Source organism: Podarcis vaucheri, assembly GCF_965113315.1.
Source record: "Podarcis vaucheri genome assembly, chromosome: 5".
Lineage (NCBI taxonomy): Eukaryota > Metazoa > Chordata > Lepidosauria > Squamata > Lacertidae > Podarcis > Podarcis vaucheri.
In genome coordinates this window covers 20,675,915-20,692,582 of record NC_138763.1, presented here as the reverse complement: position 1 = coordinate 20,692,582, position 16,668 = coordinate 20,675,915, and the positions used below count along the sequence as shown (strand labels likewise).

The 16,668-nt window shown below is 45.4% G+C and overlaps 2 long non-coding RNA genes across 2 annotated transcripts in view; one reads left to right on the top strand and one right to left on the bottom strand.

Annotated features, from left to right (window-relative positions):
- The window catches only part of LOC309533329, a 16,473-nt gene extending 15,046 nt beyond the window's left edge, over window positions 1-1,427 (bottom strand). The window contains exon 1 of the long non-coding RNA XR_014220122.1: window positions 1,196-1,427. This is a non-coding gene — a long non-coding RNA (uncharacterized lncRNA). The remainder of the gene's footprint in view (window positions 1-1,195) is intronic.
- Window positions 1,428-4,539: 3,112 nt separating this feature from the next.
- LOC309533318 lies at window positions 4,540-15,779 on the top strand. The gene is made up of 4 exons (XR_014220111.1): window positions 4,540-4,693; window positions 11,959-12,004; window positions 14,098-15,277; window positions 15,336-15,779. It is a non-coding gene; the product is annotated as an uncharacterized lncRNA (long non-coding RNA).
- The last annotated feature ends 889 nt before the right edge of the window (window positions 15,780-16,668 follow it).

Here is a 16,668-nt window from a genome sequence, read left to right as displayed (position 1 = left end):
CACCCTTAAACAAACCAACAAGCATACAGACAGACAGACAGACAAACAAACATTGAGTGCTTTTTTGCTTTTTTGGGATGCTTGTTTTGGAGGGTGGTTGTTGTCTGTTTTATTCGGGGGGGTTTTGTGGGGTAGGTGCATCAGTTTTCCTCCTGTGAAATGGGTATTTTCTGGTACTTTGATTTCCCAATGTACTCTTGGGCCACAAAAGGTTGGGGGCCTCTATGCCCAGAAAGAGGTAGAGGAAATAAAACCCAGTGGGTTATCCTAGAGATCTCCCCATGAATTTCAGTACTGTTGAGCACAGTATCCTTCTTGGGCAACTGTTGAAAACAGGACCTCTGTCTGGGCAAGACTGAGGTGCTGATGGTTGGTGGCAATGGCACAGCGGATAACTAGGAATGGTGTTTGGCTTGTTCTTGCTTAAGATCCAATTTCTCATTTCACAAGACTCTGTTCTCCACACCCCCTCAAGATGTGTGCTGCTACTGGTTGGCACAAAAGGTTTTTCAAAATGGACTAAGATGCTTCATGCTTCAGCTTATTTGCCACGGCTATGGAAAGCTAAGCACATGAAGCAACAAAAGTGGTGGTGGAACACGTCTCACCAAAGGCTGTGATCCCAGACAAGCGACTCAAACCCAGCGTCAGGCTTGCTGAGGAGGAAAACGGATGCACAGAACTCTTGCATTGACAAGTGAAACAATACACACACACACACACACATATACTGTACATATATATACATAATGTCCAGTAGCACCTTAGAGACCAACTAAGTTTGTTCTTGGTATAAGCTTTCGTGCACATACTCACTTCTTCAGATACAATTCAGATACGATTCAGTTAACAATCCCAAACTTGGGGTACATTCCGCATGTTGACCCACAATATAGCTTATTTCTACAAACACCCTCTGCCAGAAGGGCTTTATATGGGCACATGCCCACCACATGTGAAGTGCTGTGCCTATACTATTGCAGACTCTCCAGCACAGTGATGGCATAGTTTTATTAATATAACAATGGGATAATGGTGTCAAATGCCACTGGTGTAGCAATTTAAACGAATTTTCGCGTATCCAAGTTGATACTGATTTTAGTTATTTTTTAGCCCATCTTGAACAGCAGAGGGTGATTCAGAGGGTACTCTGCTAGTGGTTACTCCGGTCAAAAATGAAAGACAGAAAACTCACCTTTGGGAAGAAAGATAGGGTAGCAGCCAGAGAAGGGCTCTAAATGAAGATGGAAAGAGGCAAGTGATGTTGGCTCAGTATCTATGATTGATCTATGAATGAAATTGCAGGAAAACGCCCTCATGGTCCCCAGGAGCAAAATCCACAATCAGCATCACTTTAAGGCCTGCCAGGCCTTCCCTTTCTCTGTCAGAGATATCTGCCAAGTACCACCCTCTCTTCCCGGAGGTGTTGACAGGGAAGTTCAAAAGGCCTGACTGATTTTCAGGGCAAGCGCCAAACTGCTTCCTAGCACAGAGCACCTTTTGCTAACTTTGACTGGGTAATTGGTTAATTCCTTCCTGGAATAAGATTGTCTTGCAACAGTAAGAATGGATTCTTGCAGTGTGCTTTATGTAGGTCCTTTAAAAAGTCATGCTCGGAATATGCTGGCCATGTTACAAACTTCCCATTGGAAGAAACACAACACACCAGTGCTGAAGGATATTTGTTTCTTGTTAGTTTCTGGGCACAGTGCAAAGTGCTGGTGTTGAGTCAGTAAAGGCCTGGGACTAGGACAACTTTGTTAGAATTCCTGCTCCGTGATTGTTGTCTTTCACATGACGGTATATGTTTTGACTCCACAGAGTGGGAAGTGACAGTGACAGGATGTTTGTGTTACTGTGTTCTGTGAAGTGGGACTATTGTCCTTTGTTCTTTGTCTTTGCTGTCTGATGCTAGAGAGAGAGGGGGAGCCATGTTACAGAGCTCCGTGTGTGTTTATATGTAAATAAAGTAGATTAGCCAAAATGCTGAGTTGCTGAGGTCTGTTACGCAAGCTGTGAAGGCTCTGCGGATCCCTAAGTGTGTCGATGTCTGTTGGCATCGGTCGCTGTGATGTTTGGGCTGAAAAAAGCTAATGAAGCTCCCGAACAATTGACCAGGAGGGAGAGAACATGCCAGTCGGGCATATGTCTCTGCCAAGTTCCTACTTGAGTGTAGGACAAGCTCCTGGCAAACTTCTCCTATATCGGGGTAGGGAACTAGATCTTGCCAGTGAGGCATAGCCTGAATTCCTTAATCCGCCCACCCCCATGGGCCAATTGTGACAGGAGAACAGGGCTGCCCACTTGCCAAAGTTAGGGCTACCTTTGTAGGTGACCTGGAAACTGCAACTAATCCAGAATGCGGCAGCTAGACTGGTGACTGGGAGCAGCCGTGGAGACCACATAACACCGGTCCTGAAAGACCTACATTGGCTCCCAGTACGTTTCTGAGCACAATTCAAAGTATTGGTGCTGACCTTTAAAGTCCTAAACAGCCTCGGTCCTGTATACCTGAAGGAGCATCTCCACCCCCATCGTTCAGCCCGGACACTGAATCCAGCGCCGAGGGCCTTCTGGCGGTTCCCTCATTGCGAGAAGTGAGGTTACAGGGAACCAGACAGAGGGCCTTCTCGGTAGTGGTGCCTGTCCTGTGGAACGCCCTCCCAGCAGATGTGAAGGAAATAAGCAGCTATCTTCTCTTTAAAAGACATCTGAAGGCAGCCCTGTTTAGGGAAGTTTTTAATATTTAATGCTGTATTGTTTTTAACACTTGATGGAAGCCGCCCAGTGTGGCTGGGGAAACTCAGCCAGATGGGCGGAGTATAAATAACAAATTATTATTATTATTATTAAAGGCACTCACTGCAAGTGCTGATGAGAGATTACAGCAGGCCGCTTTGAAGTCCGTTGGCAGGCATGGTTTGGGTTCAATTTGCACCTGCAAAGCTGTGCAAATGACTGTGAACTCGTGCTTGTTTGTGAACTATTACACTTGCTCCTTCTACCAGTTCATGGATGGTAGAAATAAAAGCTTTTTCTCCAAAACTATTCCTTGAGTGTCTGTTGACTCCCATCTCCTTTTCCCGGGCGCGATATTTTCCCCACCCGAGGTCAAAGCCTCATAAGGCTACAACACAATCTCCTCAGCCACACCTCTCACTAGTATCTCTCTGAGAGCCTTTTCACTTATTTATATACCACCCTTCCTATGAAGATTGCAGTACAGTTTACAGTCTAAAAGCACAAAAGTACATAACATAACAACAAACAAAGCAATACCTGCCCTCGTTCTAAAAGACAGATTGATTAATTATCCCAATATGCTCCACAGAGATATTTCCCTCATACCTATCATTTCCCTTACTATTTTTCTTTCTTTCTTTATATAGATTTTTTGTACTCTCTGCTTCTCTTATTTTCATTTTCTTCCTCCTCTCTTCTTTGCTTCACTGGTGCAGCTCACATGAGGGCTGTGTGGGCAGTTAATTGGGAGTAGGTTTTATTTCAAATCATTTCAAGTTAATTCCATCAAGTTTCCAAATACCAGCAAAGCAATTAAAAAGAACTACAATAACCAGAATGAGAAAAACACCAGTTGCCAAATTACTACTATTTTTTAAATAACTGGTTTTCCTCCACAGTCTTTAACAGCAGTCAATCCCACGGAAAATTAAACAGAAGAAGCTTTTCTCACCATTTGTCTCCATGTAAAAGGAAAGCAAATAAATCTCCACTGCTTTTTTTTCCATGCCATGATGCTGTTAAAGGCACAAGAGCTGAACCCTAGAAAAGAAGTTGGCAACCTTAGAGCCAACAAGCTTTGGGAAAGAAAGAAAAAAGTCAAACTCCAAATAATGTGCAGTTTGTTAGAAATTGGCATAATTAGGTGCTTGGCTATTTCTCTGCCTCTTTTATGCTGAAGGGTTATGACCTGAACCTAAATCACATTTAAATACCCTCCAGCATTTCTCCGATGAAAATAGGAATCCTCTTCCTCTTCCTCTTCTTCATATCCTACTCTTCTGACTGGGTTGCCCCAGCGAATCTGGGCACTTCCAACATATATAAAAACATTAACCATTAAACATTTTTAAAAATTCCCTTTAAAGGCCTGTCTTCAGATGTCTTCTAAAGGTTGTATAGTTACTTATCTCCTAGGCTCGGGGGTTGCATAACTCCATACCCTCCAACATTTCTCCGTTGAAAATAGGGACATCTTAAGGAAAAACATGACATTCCAGGATCAAATCAAACGGGACAACTTCGGCAAATCTGGGACTGTCCCTGGAAAATAGGGATACAGTACTTGGAGGGACACTTGGAAGTGGTAATTTCATGCACACCAGAGGAGTTCATTTTCCAGAAAATGTACCTAGGTCAGGATAACAGCCTTAAAGCTCAGCCATATCCTTCTTTATGATGGAACGACAGCTGTAACACCTGCTTTGAATAATCTCTGATTTATTCATTGGGGCTTACTTCCTAGCGTCTGCTTTGCTCAGGCACCTGAAGGCAAAGGTGTAATTTAGATTTAGCCCTCAAGTGGGCGGGCAGGTAGATCAAGCCATGTGGGACAGCTATGCCTCACCGAGCTTGGGAAAAAATCCTTAATGACTCTCCTTCCTCAGTTTGCAATCAGTTAGCTTGACAGCCGAGTGCATCTGCAGCACTCTCTGATCCCGGTACTTGAAAGGTGAGACTTTATTCTTCTTTTTTGAAATGGGCTATGGGAAATACAGCACACCCTTTTTTGTCTGGAAAGGCACAGGATAACATTTTATTTATTCTTTATTTAAGATGCTTTTGGTTTTTTGTTTTTAAAAAGTAAAGGTGTATAACTTGGCAGAGAGCCACAGTAAAGTAATTATAAATTATGTGGGATCGCAGTTTCTTTCCTCTGATTCTTGAAGGCAGTAAGAAAGTCAAGAACCTTAGAGTCTGCTTGGAGAGATCAGGCAGTATCTTATCAGTTATCCAGTTGGCAAACAAAAAGAGATCTTCCCCAGTTTCAGTTTCTGTCCCTAGTTTCAATTACTGTTTGGTTCTCCATCCTTGTAGAATTCAGTGTTTTGCCCTCCTCCAAGTAGTCTTTAAGGGGGGAGTTCTATCTTCTGTGACAATCTCCATTAGCTGCTGTTTTAGAAGGTTCCAGCAAGACATGGAACCTAGAAGACAGTTTTATACTAAACCAGGGTTACAGATTGCAGATATTCCTGGCTGTTCCTGGAGAGCTTGGGGATTTAACCTTGGGTCTTTTGCATGCAAGCAGATCCTGTACTACTGAGCTACCGCCTTCCCTATGATTTTGCCCTTAACCTCTTTCCAAGGGCAATCCGTGGTGCAGTGGTACCTCAGGTTACAGATGCTTCAGGTTACAGAGTCCACTAACCCAGAAATAGTATCTTGGGTTAAGAACTTTGCTTCAGGATGAGAACAAAAATCGCGTGGCGACGGGGGGAGGCCTCATTAGCTAAAGTGGTACCTCAGGTTAAGAACGGTTTCAGGCTAAGAACGGACCTCCAGAACAAATTAAGTTCTTAACCCGAGGTACCACTGTATATGAATCTCGTAGCCTTCCTGGATCTCCACAACCAAGTCTTTCTGGGGCTGGTGGAGAGCAGCGGTCTGGTCTCCCATCTCCACTTCGCTTCCTTACTTGGATTGTCTTTTTGGAACCAATCACATTCAGTGATTGAATTGCAAAGAACTCCCCCCACCCCCGGGACACGGGTGGTGCTGTGGGTTAAACCACAGAGCCTAGGACTTCCCGATCAGAAGTTCGGCAGTTTGAATCCCTGCGATGGGGTGAGCTCCTGTTGCTCGGTCCCTGCTCCTGCCAACCTAGCAGTTCGAAAGCACGTCAAAGTGCAAGTAGATAAATAGGTACCACTCCGGCGGGAAGGTAAACAGTGTTTCTGTTCGCTGCTCTGGTTCGCCAGAAGCGGCTTAGTCATGCTGGCCACATGACCCAGAAGCTGTATGCCATCTCCCTCGGCCAATAAAGCGAGATGAGCGCCGCAACCCCAGAATCGGCCACAACTGGACCTAATGGTCAGGGGTCCCTTTACCTTTACCCCACACCCCCAACTACTGTCCAAGAAGTCAGTAAGGGGGCTGAGCTTAAACTGGTAAGGGGCAGGTGAGATGTGAGGCATGTTGACTTCTTAACCTCCATAATTTGAACGTTGTGAAGAAGTCCAAAGCAGCCCCATCAATCCAGGGATGGAGGATAAATTTTGCTTGGGCAAAATAAGAGTCAGTTTAGGCATCAGACTGATCAAACTTGAAGCTGGATCTTCCTTCATCTTCTAACCACACCTGAGGTATAGCAGACAAGGCAGCCTCAGACTGCATACAAATATAACGTTACAGTATCTGAGTGGCGTGAGCTGCTATGGAACATTTATTTCTTTAGGGCTGAGCATGGGAAACATTTATTCTCTGAGTCTGAGCTCTAGACACTGGCTGTGTGCAGCAACTGACTGGCTAGCACCAGTGCTGGAAACTCCCTTCCTCTTTGCTTGAGTGGTTTTGCATTTCTTTCTTGAATAGCTTTTGTAAGAAGGAAAAGGTGAGGGGTGGACCAGAGACAGGGACAGGCAACCCACAGCCTTACAAGTATTGTTGGAGCTGTAACTCCCACCCCCCTGACCATTGGCCATGCTGGCTGAGGCAGTTGGGAGTCCAGCAGTATCTGGAAGTCTGCAGGTTTTCCATCCCTGGTTTGAATTAATGAAATAATAATGTGGTGCTTTATAAAATGTATATAATGTACTATGCAGACGTCAGACTGATCTCTTGAAGTGGAATTCAAATTGCTGACATATTTGTCTTTTACATAGCAAAGTAAAAAAAAAGCTGAACTCACATAATGGCAGGAAAAAACCTCATTAAATGTTGTAATATTATGTTACCCAAAGCATTATGAATTCCAGGTGCTGATGCTTACAGATTGCATGTGATGTTCAGTATGTACTTGAGCAATGCTCTCATTTCCCTTCTCACTGACAGAGCAGAAAACTTGACTTCTGACACAGACCTTGAGTTGCTGCTGCAGTGAGGGGTGGGGAACCTTGTGAGGAGTCCAAAGGGACTAGCACCTTTTCACTTTCTTACAAGGTGCAGTCTTTCCCGGTTTTACAGGCCCCATCTGCGCTGTACATTTAAAGCAGCATCATACCATTTTAAACAGTCATGGCTCCCCCACCAATAATCCTGGGAACTGTAGTTTGTTAAGGGTGCAGAGAGTTGTTAGGATACCCCTATTCGCCTCACAGAGCGACAGTTCCCAGAGTAAATTTAATCAATCCCTCCACCCTGGGAACTCTGGGAATTGTAGCTCCATGAGGGAAATAGAGGTCTCTTCAGAACTCTCAGCTCCCTTAACAAATTGTAGTCCTCCAGGTTCCTTGGGGAAAACCTTGAAAGCTTAATGTAGCATGACATTGCTTTAAATGCATTGTGTAGCTGGGGCCACAGTCTGTGAGAGAGTTCTTTATTGCTCCCATTTTACAGATGGTGAGAAAAAGGCTAAGCAATAAAATGCCCAAGACCATCCATCTATTCCCTTGGCGGCTGTTGCCCCCTGGGACAACTAAGGAAGAAGACAGGGAAACTAACAGTAGGTTAGTTTCCAAAGATTGGCAGAGCCACCCTCCGACTGGTGGTAAGGAAAAAGATGAGGGAAAGCGGAGATGGATCGGCCTTCAATGATCTACATTCCCCCCTGGCCTTTAAAAAAGCACCGAGCACATTGTTAATGCTGCAGGGTCCTCTGAGGACATTATTTATAATATCAGGTCACCTTTGGCAGGGCTTTGTCCATCCATCCCATCGTGATACTATTCCTGCAGCACCAGAGGAATAAAAGAAGTGCCTTTGTGCTGATGCTAAAACATCATCCTTTGGTTTCTCTGACCTGTTGCGTTTGCGCAAACAGCTGATTGAGGTTTTTTTTTAAAAAAAAATAATCCCCCAAAAATGAAGTTTCAAAGCTATTTTTAAGGAAATTCGCAAAAAACAAACACTCACTTCCAGCATGGGTTGCCAAACTCCTGGGTTTCCCTGGACATTTTCAGCATTTTTGGACAGTCTGCCTGGACGAATCCTGGATATATCTTGGAAATCCCAGACGTATGGCAGCCCTAGACTGAATCAAATCACACAGCAAAATGCTGGGGCACAGGAGAAGTGGAAACCCCCCCCCCCCGTAGGCTAGCAACCCAAGAAAAATCAGTAATACGTCATTCAGAAAAACCCTTCTGTGTTTGCTCATACAGGCACACTTATTTATATCTAAAGGCAGCTACGTGGATATCGCAAAAGGCACATACAACGTTTGTATGAGCAGGCACTGTGTCTGACTTGCTTTAGATGCCTGAAAGTGCTTTTGGCCCTTGTGCCAAATACTTGCTCATTTCCCTACCAATGACGTACAGCTCAGCAACTGCAAATAAGAGCCTTCTAATAGCTGAAATTAAAGCAATTAAAACAAGGAGTCCCTTGGGGGGGGAGTCTTTGTTAAATTTTGAGTTGACCCACAGGCTGCAGTCTTGTGTACTACTAATTCAAGGGTCTTGCTTACAGATAAAGATACTTAGGGCTGAGTTGACAAATCAAAATTTCCAACCTCTTTGGATATGGACTTTACACGAGACCTTTGTCAGCAAAGCTATACTGAAGAATTATGAAAGCCCATGAAGGCAGATCTGTTGGTGTTTGTATTGCTGGGAAAACTAAGGCTTATAAAGGGTGTTATCTGTTGAGAAATGGTCAGTGGGATTTTGCATAATAGTTATTAGGTTTCAAGACAGATGAAGCAGTGCTTAAACTGTGGAACTCACTCCCACAGGAGGGGGGGGGCACCGACTTGCATGGCTTTAAAAGACTGGACAAATTCATGGATGAGATGACTATTGGTGGCTACTACTCAAGAAAAATATGCTTTGCCTTCATAAGTGGATGAAATATGCTTCTGAATATCACTGGCCTGATCCAACAGGCCCCTCTTGTTTTCTTCCATGCTCTGGAAATGCTAGTTATTTCCCAACCTGCTGGTGTTGTTTTTGTTCCACCCTCCATTAAGTAATGATCAAAGTCCTCAAGTAGGTGGATTATTTCCATAGCAGCCATAAGTATGGAAGTCTTGTTTCAAGCTTGTCTTAAGGTATCCATCCAATTGAATATGGAGCAACCCAGTCAGAAAGGAGACATAAAAAGATTGTTTATTATTAATAGGGCATAGGGTTGATCTGCAGAACTTGTTACCAAGCTAAATGCAGACCAGCAGACAAGTATGGCAGTGCACCACAGACCTGGTAGGAACCAAGCTAGATATGGCAGGAGTAGGCAAAGTGCTGTGCTCCAGATGTTACGCTCCAGCTGCCATACACCGCAGGCCACAACAAGCCTGGCCATTTTCCAGGAACGCTTGGAGTTGAGGTGCAGCAACATCTCAAGGGCTACCTTGGAGATGCAGTGTTAATTGCATGCAAGCAATTAGCACACATGTTTGTTTTTTGAAAAGCGAAAGAGCTGCCACATAGGACATGGGGACAGGATCTTGATTGCTGCGCACTTGATCTTGATTAAGAATGCTGCTCTCCTAAGCTGCCTTTAGACCTGGGAAGGAAATTCATCTCCCTGAGGCTGCAAAAATGGGGAAGCTGAGTATCTTCAGGCCAGTGTGCTTGTCTAAGAGGCTGGCTTGGGTTGCCAAGTTGAACACTCTGTACTCACGTGGGGTTTTATTTTAATGCTGTGGGTTACAGGGGAAGGCACTTTCTGTCTGCCGCAGTCCAGGCTGCTTTCAGATTGCCCTGAGGCCTGTCTCAATGTGGAGGGGGAGGTTTCATTTATTAGACTTATTAGTCGCTTGTCACTCCAAGGTCTCCAAGCAAATTAGAGCAAAAAAACCAACAACACCCACCCAAGATAGACAGGGTTGCTTTCACCTGACAGGCAACTTGGCCTTTTCCAATACCTGACTGTAGTTCACCTACTTGGAAGATTCTGCCCCGGTCCACTTCATGCATGAATTGGATGAAGGACAGTGTCTTGTGAATAAAGGCCAGCCCTTGGAGATCCATGGGTCTCTGCTCATGTCAACATGTGGCTCGTGGCTTGGATTTGCATAGGATGAATGCTTAGCATCCGAAGGCCTCCGTGAGAGATGGAATCCCAGTTGTGCAGGGCTCCTGTGAATGGGTTCATATGTACGTAAGCTTTTCTTCTCCATGTGGGGATGTCAGGGGGTGGGGCGAGGAAGCCACATGACCTCGGGGGGGGGGGCTCCTCTGTCCTTTTAATTGCATGGCCCCCTTCCCATGATTTATGTGTGAAGGGGGCTCCCGTATTACAGACTGAATGCGGTGTGGGTGTCTGGTAGCTGAACGACCAGAATGAACGACCTGTGGGTCTGCCCACGTCTATGATTCTGCAAATGTAGGCAAGGCCAATGTTGCGTTGGAGTTGGATTCAGCTAAGTTAAAGCACTAGTGGAAGCCAATGCCATGAATCTAGCTAGTGCAACAGGACTTCCTGTCTTCCCCATATGGGAGAGAAGGAGGGAGATTGTTCCATATGGCAACATAAATGCATGTGCTGACTGAGCAACTGCCTGAGTGCATTGCTGAATTCTACCCTTGGGTAAGGTGGAAAAAAAAAAGATAAAGGACCCCTGGATGGTTAAGTCCAGTCAAAGGTGACTGTGGGGTTGCGGCACTCATCTCACTTTCAGGCCGAGGCAGCTGGCGTTTGTCCGCAGACAGCTTTCTGGGTTATGTGGTCAACATGACTAAACCGCTTCTGGCGCAACGGGACACCGTGACAGAAGCCAGAGCGCATGGGAATGCCGTTTACCTTCCTGCCGCAGCGGTACCTATTTATCTACTTGCACTGGTGTGCTTTCAAACTGCTAGGTTGGCAGGAGCTGGGACAGAGCAACAGGAGCTCACCCCATCGTGGGGATTTGAACCTCCGACCTTCCAATCGGCAAGCCCAAGAGGCTCAGTGGTTTAGACCACAGCGCCACCCCGCATCCCTTGGATATACCCTTCACATTGTGGAAAATGGAAGGTAACTATGCGCAGTGCTGATGAGGGTGGAGGAAGCACTTCCCTGGAAACACAGTTTGCCTCCTCTAGCCATGGGGCAAAGACCACAAGATGCTGATCTGTCTAATCCAGCATCTTGTTCTCACAGTGGCTGACGAAATGGCTGTGGGAAACCTGGAAGCAGGATTTGAGCACTAGAGCACTCCTCCCTCCTGTGGTTTCCAGCAATTGGTCTTCAGAAGCATTTTTTCCTCCAACTGTGGAAGCAGAGCACAGCTACTATGGCGAGCAGCCATCAAGAGCCCTCTCCAAGAATGTGGCCAATCCTCACTGAATGCCATCTAGCTTGGTGGCCATCACTGTTTCCTGTGGCAGTGAGTGCATGAAGAAAAGCTTTATTTTAGCTGTTCTGAATCTTCCAACACTCAGCTTCATTGGGTGCTCATGAATTCTAGCATTATGAGAGCAAGGGAAGACCTTTATCTATCTACTTTCTCCTTGCCTTGCATGATTTTTTAAAACTTTGGGGGGGACGAAGAGACCCTTGAACAGTGATGGCCAAACTTGGCCCTCCAGCTGTTTTGGGACTACAATTCCCACCATCCCTGACCCCTGGTCCTGCTAGCTAGGGATGATGGGAGTTGTAGTCCCAAGACAGCTGGGGGGGGCAAGTTTGGCCATTACTGCCCCAGAAGCCCCAGAGGAGGCATCTCTTAGCATATGTGTGTCCCATGAGCTTTTGTGCTGGTGACCCACCCACCTCTTCTAGGTCAACTGCCTGATCCCTAATCTGTATTAAATTCTTTAGCATGCTTTCTGATACAGTTATTTTTTTACACGTTACTTCATTTTGACACTTCTGGTGTTTGTAAGTTGCTGACTATGTTTCTCCATTGCTTCCTAGGAGTGGCAAGAATGACTAATCTTCAGGAAATCGTGAGTGGATACAGGTAAGAATGAACTCATAATTTAGGATTAGTCTTGCAGAGAGAATACCAAACTTCCTTCTGTTAGGAAATATAAATGTTGTAATTCCTTTACGTACTGAGTTGTCCTTCATTAAGCCATTCTGGATAAGTTTGAATGCGGTCAACTTGTTTTTAATCACCAATTTTATCTGTACTTTAAATAAACACCTCACGCTGTTTTATGCAAAGCACTTGAAGGCTTTTAAAAAATCAATGTAGCACAACTCCTCTTAAATAAAAAGAAATTTTAAAAATTGAAAGGCCTCCGAAATATATGCCCTTGATTGCATTTGGCAATCATTCTATAACCTGAACCTTCAAAATGTTTTATACTAATATTGTTCTGACAGGTTCATATATAGAGCTCAATAGGTTGGCACATCTGTGCTTTAAATCAAGAAACCTGACTTAGGCAGGCTTTTGCAGAGGCTGAAAGGAACTCAGACCACTTCCAGTTACTGAGGCTGCTAGCCATAATAAAAATAAGAATGACAACATCCAAACACAAAATAAGGCATCAAAGACAGAGTGAGACATACTTTGATTTAATAATAATAATAATACTCTTTACCTGAGAGTGTATGTCTGATATGCTGTAAAACAAGTTGTGAAATCTGTCAATTTTGGGGGGCATTTTTGATGTGTCTGAATTTCAGGCACACACCTGATTAGCCCTGAACCTAGGTCTGTTGATTTCATTGGGTCTGCTCTGTGTAACACTCATTTAGAGACAGCTTTGCAAGTTTGATGAACTGAATGCATGGGTAACTTGCATCTTATGCCCATTTGACACATGCAATTTCAACTTTACGTTGTTGGAATTGCACAAATTAAAGGCATGGGAGGCGGAGTGCTTTTCCTAGCATAGAAAGAAGGTTTTCAGCTCTTAGGCTTGCTTGCTGGGCTGTGGGAGGTTCTGGGAAGCTCTGGCAAGATCTCATGATAACTCAGCAACAGCCCTGCAAATTCTCACAAGAGCCTCCTCCCAAAGCCTGGTAAACAGGTCAGAAAGCTTAAAAACTCATTGACTTCCTTGAAACATAATGACAACAACAACAACAACAACAACAAATTTATTTATTTATTTATTTATTTATTTATTTATTTATACATACTCTACCCATCTGACTGGGTTGCCCAGCCACTCCGGGCAGATTCCATTACACATTAAAAGATTCCCTATACAGGGCAGAAGACAGATGTCTTCTAAAGTTTATATAGTTACTCATTTCCTTGACATCTGATGGAAGAACATTCCACAGGATGGGTGACACTACGTAGAGGCCCTCTGGCTGGTTCCCTATAACTTAACTTTTTGCAGTGAGGGAGCCATCAGAAGGCCCTAAGTGCTGGATCTCAGTGTCCGGGCTGGACAATGGGGGTGGAGACGCTCCTTCAGGTATACTGGGCTGAGTCTGTTTAGGTCTTTAAAGGTCAGCACCAACACTTTGAACTGTGCTCGGAAACATACTGGGAGCCAGTGAAGATCTTCCAGGACTGGTGTTCCATGGTCCTAGCGGTCACTCCCAGTCATCAGACTAGCTGTTGCATTGTGGATTAGTCGCAGTTTCCAAGTTGCCTTGAAAGGTAGCACCACGTAGAGTGCAAGCGTGGCTGTTCAGGGGCAGTTCCAAAGAGATGGTTTGAGTACAGTCGTACCTTGGTTTTTGAACAGCTTAGTTCTCGAATGTTTTGGCTCCTGAACGCCGCAAACCTGGACGTGAGTGTTCCAGTTTGCGAACGTTTTTTGGAAGCCAAACATCTGACACAGCACCCGATTGAGTGCAGGAAGCTCCTGCAGCCAATTGGAAGCCGCGTCTTGGTTTTCTAACATTTTCGGAAGTCGAACGGACTTCCAGAATGGATTCCGTTCGAGAACTAAGGTACGACTGTATGTGTATCTTTGTTTATCTGCACCCTCTGGGGATGTAACCCCCAAGCAAGACGCGATTGCCCCGTATCACTTTTTGAAAACGAAAAATAAAACCCCTAACCCCAAAATGATTGTTCTGTCTTCTCTGTTTCCTCTGCTCCCAGTTCAAACTGTATCACCCACACTTTTGTTGCTCCAACAGGACGAACTTCGAGAAGCAACGATTAATGGCAGCGAGAACGATGAAGGGCGTGAAGGATTTTATCTACTGGCTTTATATTCAGTACATGTTGGTCTCGTGTGCTGTTGACATGGAACCCTGGGAAAAAGTGGTGATGCATTCTTTCACTGCCACCACTCTGACTATGTCAGTGTTCACAGTTTATTTGTTCATTCCTACCCGTTTGAACCAGGCTTTCCAGTTCTTCCTGCAGCTAGTCAAGTAGCTGAAGTGGACGCTTCATGACTGAGCTTGGATAACTAGATGTATTTTTGCCATATTTCTGTAAATAGAACAATTTGGAAGTATGCGCAGGTCTCTTTACCCCTCGCCACTTCTAATCCAGTGCATCGGTATACGCGTTTGCCAGTTGTGAGGACCATTTTTTTTTTACAACATTGAATCACAGAGGAACACAGGAAGGTGAATCAGAGCACTGTTCCACCTGACCATCCCCAGAATTTTAGACTGGTCCCCTCCCCACCCTAGTTGGAGATGGCTGGACTTGGACCTGGGACTTTCTCCATGCAAAGCCGATGAAGGAACACTACATGCCACCTAGTCCGGCAACAATTTCTTTTAATTGTTTGACTCTCTTCTAGTGAAGAGGAAAGAGAAAAGAAAATGAGGCAGTAAAAGCAGGGAACATAGAGAGAGGGAGGGAGGGAGGGAGAATTCAAAGTATACATGCTTAAACACCATTGCAGATAGGCCCCATGTTACAGGATGGCACTAAAGATGGGCCCCTGGGTTTGAAAGAAAACTGAAGGCTGTTGAAATAAGCTATGGTTCTAAGAACGGACACGCTACATTATGGATTTATTATTTTTTTGCAAGCCACGCTGTTACACCTGCAGTTGACTAGAAGGCAGCGTTATGTGTGGACAAAGAGAGCCATTGTTGTCATGACCTTAGCGATGTTTCCTTGGCCTGCTAAAACATCCCTGGCTGATACATGCTCAAAAAGTCACTGAAAACTCAAAGGGAAGTGATGCCATGAAAGAAAGAAATCCTGCCATCATTAGCTTGCAGGGATTAAGGTAACAGGACTAGTTGTCCTAATAAGGTAACCTTGCTGCAAGAGTCCAGCTGTAGGAGCAGGAGCGTAGGAAGGGGGTTGCGGTGGATGTGGCCCGTCCTGTGTGCCCCCGCTGAGGAGGGGGTGTGTGTGTGACAAAATGCTGGGCAGCACTCACCATGGGGCCTGCAGCGTGCCTGAGCCATGCATCTCTCCTGGGAGTGACGCGGAGGCTTGAGCGCCTGCAGGCTCCACGCTGCCCCAAACAGTCCGCCTGCTGCCACCCCCTCAGCTGTAGGGTGGCTGAGTGGGAGGAGGCAGGCAGACTCCTCTGAGGCCCCGTGGTGCCCCCATGGACGGTTGGCCCCACCCCTGGGCGCAGGGCACGCACGCTGCCCCAAGCGCCCGATCGGCTTGCTCTGCCGCTGGCACGATGGGTACAGTGGTACCTCGGGTTAAGAACTTAATTTGTTCCGGAGGTCCGTTTTTAACCTGAAACTGTTCTTAACCTGAAGCACCACTTTAGCTAATGGGGCCTCCCGCTGCTGCCGCACGACTTCTGTTCTCATCCTGAAGCAAAGTTCTTAACCCGAGGTACTATTTCTGGGTTAGCGGAGTCTGTAACTTGAAGCGTCTGTAACTTGAAGCGTCTGTAACTTGAAGCGTCTGTAAAATACCACTGTATTTTAATAATAAAACTAGTCACCCAAGTTTGAAATTGCCCTTCATTTAGCTACATGCAGTAACTACTTGGGCCCGGGCCATCTGAACAACGCTGTAGGAGTAGGAACTATGGGATATGGTTCTAGCACAGCAGAGCAGCTCAGCAAGAACGGGCTCTTTGAGAAGGTCAAACATCCTTTTCTTTCAGTGGCCAGCCGGGAAGCCAGCAAACAAAACCCGGGTGCAACAGCACTCTCCACATTTGTGATTCCCAGCAACACATTCAGAGGGGCGTTTGCCTTCAACAGTGGAGGCAGATCATAGGCTTCTCTTCCATACACTTGCCTCGTCTTTTAAGACATCGCTATAACTTGTGGGAGAAAGTTCCACAGTTTAACTGTGCACTGTTTGAAGAAGCGCTCTTTTTGGGTCTATCTGAAATCTTTCTGCTTCGTTGAATGGTCCCCGATTGTACATTGGTATCTCTGGTTACGAATTTAATTCCTTCCGGAGGTCCATTCTTAACCTGAAACTGTTCTTAACCTGAGGTACCACTTTAGCCAATGGGGCCTCCCGCTGCCAGCACGCAATTTCTGTTCTCATCCTGAGGTAAAGTTCTTAACCCGAGGTACTACTTCCGGGTTAGCGGAGTCTGTAACCCGAAGTGTTTGTAACCTGAGGTGTTTGTAACCTGAGGTACCACTGTAGTCATATGAAAGAGGGAGGGGGGGGAATGACACTTTTGTCATTGTCTCCACATCATGGATAATCTTGTACATGTTCCTCTCTGCCACGCCTTTTCCCCTACACTAAAAAGCCCCAAATGTCACAACCTTTCCCCATAAGGGCGTTCCTCCGGTGCTAAGTTGCTA